This window comes from Crocodylus porosus, unplaced genomic scaffold (assembly GCF_001723895.1).
Source record: "Crocodylus porosus isolate Cpor-Errol unplaced genomic scaffold, CroPor_comp1, whole genome shotgun sequence".
Classification (NCBI taxonomy): domain Eukaryota; kingdom Metazoa; phylum Chordata; order Crocodylia; family Crocodylidae; genus Crocodylus; species Crocodylus porosus.
Genome location: NW_017728949.1, coordinates 29,637,179 through 29,644,977, shown reverse-complemented (window position 1 = coordinate 29,644,977; position 7,799 = coordinate 29,637,179). Strand labels below are relative to the sequence as shown.

The 7,799-nt window shown below is 43.6% G+C and overlaps 1 long non-coding RNA gene across 1 annotated transcript in view; it reads right to left on the bottom strand.

Annotated features, from left to right (window-relative positions):
- Positions 1-285: 285 nt before the first annotated feature.
- Positions 286-7,799, bottom strand: part of LOC109323156 — a 17,232-nt gene continuing 9,718 nt past the window's right edge. Inside the window, exons 2-3 of the long non-coding RNA XR_002104561.1 lie at positions 1,222-1,226; positions 286-296 (exon numbers count right to left, since the gene is read on the bottom strand). This is a non-coding gene — a long non-coding RNA (uncharacterized LOC109323156). The remainder of the gene's footprint in view (positions 297-1,221; positions 1,227-7,799) is intronic.

The window sequence follows — 7,799 nt, the reverse complement described above, 5'->3', positions numbered from 1 at the left end:
AAAAATCCTGTGTTATATCTTTTACTGGACCAACTGCCTGGTTGGGATAGACTTAGACAACCGTTCAAATGCAAAGCTTTCTTCATCAGCAATGTGAGCTCAATATAATCCAAGTCTCTCTATGAAGAAGTACTTTCACACTTGAAAGAGAAAACTAATGATGTGCTCCATTATAATATCTTCTCATAAAGCCATAGCTATTCCTGTAAAGGAGACTAATGTCACGATGAAAATCCAATTGTAATGTTAAATCTTTTTCATTCAACTGAGGAATAGACTGTGGCTTTCATTTACCTCTAAAAGGCCAGGGGTGGGGGGGAGAACCTTATAATTATGTAAGAAATCCTTGAAAAGTCATTTTCCTTTTCAAATATAATCCTCTTTTCAAAAGTGTGCATCCAAGTACTGAAAATTAAAATGTAAGTTATTGTCTCTTTCAATAGCCTTTCTGTTTAGGTGAATTTATTCACTTCTGTGTTTCTGTCTAAATGATGGTATTACTAAAGTGTAGCCTCTCATCTCTTATTTCACTTAAAGCAAATGGAAAGATACAACAAAAATACAATTTTTACAGCAGTCTTCTCCCCAAACCACAGACTACTGAAAGAATTTGAAATAGGAAACCTGGCATTTACAGACTGTTTATTCTACAATTATGATTTTTATTATTCTAGAAGTAAAAAAATATTTGAGACTAAACACTGAGTTCATAAATAGCTGGGTTTTTTCTACGCAGGATCCATACTGAATTTGGGAGCGATATATGTTCATGTGGTTTGATATGACTGAAAAATGTACTTTGTAAATAGTTTCAGGCTACATTTAAATAGAATTTTGAATGTTATATAAAATACATACTGTAGCAAGGAATTATACATTATTCATGTTGGACAGCCTTCACAATAGTCAAAAATATTTAAACTAAGGGTCAGCAAAAAAATTAAAAAGCTGAGATAAAGAAAATACATTTGAGAAAATAAGGAATGTATTAAACTACTAAAACTTATATTACAAAATGTTAGAATTTTAGGTTAATCCTTTAGAGTTTTGCTCTCATTTACACCACTGATTTCAATGGGCTATGCTGGTATATGACCTACAGCAAGCCAAATTCTATCTTTAGTTGCTAGCCTGTCTTGAAGTCACTTAATAGAAGTACTTTTATGGTCACAATGAAATTTGACATTACCTTTACTCTTCTGCATTAAGGACAGGTGTAACACCACCTCTCAGGCTTATGCCTTATGACTGCCCAGTTTGCAAATGCTTTGGGGTGGGTATAGACCAGGGATGGCCAGAGTAACTCATCTTGGGAGCCACATCTGATCCTCCACTGAAGTTCAAGAGCCGGAGAGCGGGGGGTGGGGGGTGCTGAGTGACCCGAAGTGGAGTTGACCATTCCCGCATTGCCAAGCTGCTCCAGCTTTCCCCATGGGGAACACGCACTGGGGTAAACAGTGCAGCTACAGTCCCTGCCCCGGCAGCCCAGTGCCTGAGCCAACAGCCCCAGAGCAAGAGAAGAAGTGGGGAGAGTGGGCTCAGGGAGTGCTCCCCACGGGGAAAGCCAGAGCACTGTTCCCTGAAGCTGCCTCATGGAGAAGTGGGTAGGGCTTCAGCTAATTTCTGGAGAGCCACAAGTACCGTGCCATGAGCTGTGGTTTGGCCACTGTGGGTATTAGACATTACACTTAATGTGTTTTAAGTGTGCAGAAAGCACTTTACAGCTGTAACAGAACAGACATTCATGATGCACAAGGCCTTTTAAAAATGGTGATTCCCACTCTACATTAACCCCGGAAGTATATTAACTTAAAGCGCTTTCCATTAGAGCTCTTTATTGAACTTCTGTGTCAGATTCCATCCCGGGTTAACAGGGTTAGCCAAAATGTATGCCGCAAATGAACCTTGCAACAAGAAAATCTCCAAAGCTATATTTATTAAAAATTGGGAGAGAGATTTAGGTACAGAACTCTCAGAAATGGACATAAAAATAATAGATTAATACCCACATCCTGCCTCCTCCTCTTTGGCAACAACATTGACACTGATCAAATTACTGTTCCAAACATATCTCACTCCACCTAGATTCACCAAAATGTCCAAATCGTATACTCAGCTGTAAGGACTGTCTTCAAAATGCTACTTTCATACTTATGTGGTGGAACTGCCCCTCTATACAGGGTTTGTGGATGTATATATGAACACACACTTGCACAATAATTGGCTTATGGCTCCCCCTTTCACCCAAAATTTTCATTCTTAGGATATTTCCCAAGCTTCCTATTGTGGATTACCAAAGACCTCTATACATCTACCTTACCTTATGTCAATGGGATAGTCAGAGCATGGGAATGGGCAACCCTGCCAAATGTTGGAGAATGGTCAGGGAGAATATGATATACAGTATGTTCACAATGGAAAACTTATCTGCTTCACTAAAAGACAAATATGAATATTGGTATCCCAACTGGTTGCCATGCTACAATTATATAATACAAAAGGATTGTAAAAGAAAAACACCACAGCTATACTGTAGCATGGAGGTGTAAGACTATTCAAACATGAAAAGACAACAGTAATCTCTAGCCTGTCCTCGTTCTGAGCAAAGCTAATGGATAATAATTTTGAAGGAAGTAACTGAAACATGTATGTGGATGACCACAACTTGCACCCCAAAATGTGTCCTTACTGTACTGTTGTCAGTTGTACTATATTGGACTCTGTTCTGATATGGTTATATGGTTGTGTTAAGTGTGTGCGTGCATGTGTGTGCATTTCAAGTAACTGTTAACAGATTTTAAAATAAGAGGCACTGTTGGGAAGAAATTCTTTATGATACCAAGTGGATGCACACTGAACTTTAGATAGACAAATACTACATATTAACATTCAGCATTGCAGTCAGGATCTACATGCCACCCAATGCCTTTCCAATGCCAACAGAGTACTGTACTATTTGGAAGCCAAATGGTAAAAAGGCCAGGTGCTATGGAAACAGAAGATAACAGCAGAACCTCATGTGCAGGATCTTCTAGAATGTTAATAATGGCAAAGGCAGGTTAAGCTGAAGCAAAAAAGATTAATTATTGGGGGGAATCTTGCAAGTGGAATAATAAAAGACAAGGAAGTTGCATAGTGACTGGAAGATGCTGAATGAGTTAGATACACATTTGTGAAGGATAATTTAGTAGTATTAAGGTTTACATTTCACAATACAGGCAAACTGACCACATAAATCAAATTTTATAATTACTTTAGCATCAACACCACATTTTTACATAAGGAAAACAGGGGCACAGAAAGTTGCCTTTTTAAATCTAGATTCTCATACAACTCTAGAACTGTTTAAAGTGTTTCTTGGACAGTCTGCAGGAAAAATAGTGTTATTGTTTTATACGGGTGGGTGCACCCTAGGTCCAGCTCCTCTGAAAGTTCTGATTCCTGCACTAACAAATTCCTTCTACTGATGAATCATTTCTTCTGGGCTAGGGACGGAAGTTACACATAAACCAATTTAAGTCATCAGAAACTGATTTAAAACTGTAATAGAACAAAAGTTCTGTGCACATAAACCAGTTTCAAAATGGCTGAAACTGGTTTAAGATAAACCTGGCTGAATGTAGTATCAGACTTAACTGATTTGGGTCAAACCAGTTTATAGCACTTCTGTCCCAGACCCCTTCCTGGTTCAAGTTAAATCACAGTTCCCCAGCATGCATTCCAACCCTAGGCTGGGCTGGGCTGTCTGCTCCAGCAGAGAAGGGTTGGGAGGGCATGGGGAGGTGAGGCAGGGACTGCCCACCCTCTCCCAGGCAAACTCTGGCTGAGGTCTGGGGCCAGGGAGAGAGGTTAAATTTCCCTTCCCTTGAGTACAGAGCTGCCCTGCTAAAAACCTACTGCTGGCTACCACTGTGAACTACAAATCCCAGAGGCACCTGAAAGCAGGAAGAGGAAGTGATGAGCAATCCTGCAGAACCTTGCTGCTGTGAGTCTGGACTGCAAATCCCAGAGACCTTTGTGGCATAAGGAAGAGGAAACAAACAAACAGCCCCATGCTGCCTATGTGCCAGAAAGCCATGCTCTAGCACCCCCCACTTCTGGCTTGAGCCACTGTAGGTATGTGACTGCATATCCTCAATCAAAAGTGAATGTCAGTCCAGTTGTTTCTCAGTTTAATCTGTGCAGTTTAGACTAACATGCAAATGTTGAATCAATTCAGCCTCGGGCTTCCTGACTGTCAGTACTTAGCCCTAGTGTTACATCTCTGAGTGTGGGGGATGTTACTGTTACAGAAGAGACAGTCTCTCAGATGGTCAGGATCAGTCCTATGGAATATTCTGGAGATTTCTCAGGTCACATGGCCTCATTTTGGTGTAAACAGTGGTAATTATCTGTGCCAGAGTGCATAAGGGGCTGAGACACCGTGGCCACATCTACATCTGATAGAATGGGAAATAATCTTCTTTACAGCAGGAACCAGGTAAGTTGCCATAATTGCTTTTTTGACACCTGATTGAAACAAAGGACTCCAAAAACATGTCAAGACAAGGGTCAGTAAACTGAGGGGAAATACTCTCAGTACTTGGATATAGTAAAAAAGAATATGATTCCTACTTATCAAATTCAAGCACACTTCTTCAAAGTATCTTTTTTCCTACCACACTAGAGAAACATGCTTCTGGGATTCAGTTTCAGAAAAGCGCTCCCCATCCAAATGCTACACAACCTGCCCAAAATCATGTGGGAATCCTGTGGCAGTACAAGGGATACGGCCATGGTCTCCCACTGCTGGTTGTTAACAAAAAAAAATTGGTCCCATCCCATCCCATCCCCCAACCACCACCTCTTTTCAGACTTGGGAATAACTCCAATAAGCCCAGTCAGGGCTTTCTGGTTAGCAGGGCTGCATTCACCTAGCCTTTGGGTTAGGACTGGCAAAGTTCTGCCCATCTAACAGTTGGGGACTGGCAGGTTACTCCAAAGTAGACATCTATATTCAAAATAGCCTTCTCTGGACCTGTGGCATATATTGGTATATGTTTAAAATTATAATGTTCATTTAAGCAAAAAAGGCAGAAACAGGTATCCAAAGTCCTTACTTTAATCAAAGGCCAATCGTGCAGTCAGCACCTGGAATTTGTGTAGTTCCTTATTCCATGCAGTATTACATACTGGAAGCCTTATTCCTTCAGCTTCCTTATTACATCTTATTCCTTCAGCTATAGTAAGTTGTTACAGGGAGACTTTTTGGAGTTGTTCATTTGTAGCCATGGCTAAAGTAGACAAATAAAGGAAAGAAGAAAAGATACAGATCAAATCTCATCCACAACTGTACATATGTCTTAAAATTCAAAAAAGAATCATATTATTACCACAAATCTTCCAGAAGTTAGTCAATCCACAGGAAGAAAAGTGGCAAGCAGACTTATACAGTAAGAGCATGAGTCATATACATCTTCCACATGGAATATTTTTAACACATTCTGGAAACAAAGAGCACTTTTTCTTTCTAGAGCTAGTGTTAGTTCCTCTTGTCAAAACAGGAAAATGTTTCAGTTACTGCATCTCTTCCTAGGAGCATTTCAATACAGAGATGTTACTCTAGTGCCACCATGTGTTACAGACACAATATATACCTGTGTTAATATCTGTCAAAGGTTGCTGAGGTTAATATTATCAAATTTAAATTAAAGCTTTCCATTAAGATACTTGCATCTGATGTATTATTTGTTTTGTTACATTGAAGATTTAATAATACTAAAACTTAAAAGAAATAGCTGTTTTTTCTAGCTGTTTTTAATCTTTTTTCCAAGTTACTTAGTGTATGTGTTTGAACTTTTTTACTTAGTTTCACCATCTCTCAGTTGCCAGATTCTTTTGTGTGGGCCTTTCACAAAAGAAGGGGGAGGAAAAAATCATAAAAAGATAGACAGTGCACTGATAAGCTTCCAAAATGAAACAGGGAGCTCATGGGTCCCTGCAATGTCAAAGGCTAGGGACAGAAGTTACACATAAACTGGTTTAAGTGATCAGAAACTGATATAACCTGTAACAAAACGTAAGTACAGGGCATGTTAACCAGTTTCAAAATGGCCAAAACTGGTTTGAGATAAGCCTGGCTGAACGTAGCATCAGACTTAACCGATTAAGGTCAAACCAGTTTATGAAACTTGTGTCACAGACCCCTTCCTGCTTTAAATTAAATCAGAGTCCCCCAGCATCCCACCATGCTCTGCAGCCCTGGGATAGGCTGGGCTCTCTGTTCCAGCCAAGCAGGGTTGGTGCCACCCCTCTTCTCTCTAGCCCAAGCACTATCACTGCTCCGGCTGGCTGAGAAAGGCATGGGGGTGGGCAACCCTGCTCTGGATTGCTGCTGCATCTGCATCCCCAGCCCCCCACCTCCTCACTGCTCCAGCAGCAGGACTGCGAGTGGGGCCAGACCCCAGTAGCCTGAGAGGAAGAGGGGGTTTAACCTTCCCATTGCGGGGGGTGGGGGGCACAGACACCAACAGGCTCCACTCTGCACCTGGGGCCATGGCAGCCAGACACTGGCAGCCTGAGGGGAAGGAGGGGTTTAATCCCCATATTGCAGACAGTAGCAGCAGGGGCACCCGTGGTGCCTTGGGCCGAGTCTCTCTGAGGAGCAGCCAGCCAGCCACTGGGAACGGGAAGGAAGGGGGGGTGTGGCCTGGCTGGGCTGGCGGTGGGGGGAAGCTGAGGCTAGTTACAGAGCCAGACCCACCACTGCCTTCCAGGCTGAGGTGGTCCCAGAGGACAGGGGGCAGCATCCACCACCTCCTGCCTCCAGCCTCATGTGGGAGCCACGGTTTGCAGATGGGCTGCAGCTGGAGTGTGCCCCCTCCCCTCCCCTCCCCTCCCCCCGCCCCTCAGTGATGGCAGCAGCAAAGCAAAAGTATTGTAGCGCGTGGAGGTGAAGCAGCTTTCACCCACTCCCTGCTCACAGTGGCACCAGGTGCTTGGGGCAGGCTGCTGCAGACAATGGGCATGGGCAGCAGTGGGGAAGGTAATGGACTACTGCAGCCTGGTCTGGCCTGACCCTGAAGCCCACGGGCATAAGCAGTGACTGGTTTGAAGCAGCCCAACCCTCCTCTCCCAGCAATGGAGCAAACTATCATGGCAGGCAGAGGTAAGGCACCTGTCACATGCTCAGAGTGGCACTAGGTGCTTGGGGCAGGCTGCTGCAGGCCAGTCGCTGCCTACACCCCTAGACCACAGGGCTGGGCTGGATCAGGCTGAACTCCTGGGCCATGGGGCTGAGCCAAACTGGACTGAGCTGCAGCAGTCCACTGCCTTCCCACACCACTGCCCATGCCTCTGGCCCACAGCAGCCTGCCCTAAGCACCCAGCAAAGCATGACAGCTGCTTCACCTACACCTGCTTCAATAATTCTACCAGCTAAGTCTATTCCATCTCAGAGGAAAGGCAGCAAGAGGGCACAGCAGCCCCCCTGGCTCTCCAGGAATCTAGCAGACCTCCTGAGGCTAAAAAGAAAGGCCTACAAAGGATGGAGGATGGGATTCACCTTCAAGGAGGATTATCTGCACTGGTCCGGTCCTGCAGGGAGTAAATCAGGAAAGCCAAGCCTGCAGCTGAACTCCAACTAGCTTCGAGCATCAAGGACAATGAAAAGTCCTTTTTCAAATATGTGGGGAACTGGAGGAAAAGCAAGGGCAACGTTGGACCCCTGCTGAACCAGATGGGGCAACTGACGCCCAGGAAAAAAAAAGTCAATCTATTAAACGGGTACTTTGCGTCGTTTTTTCATCAGTCCCATGGGA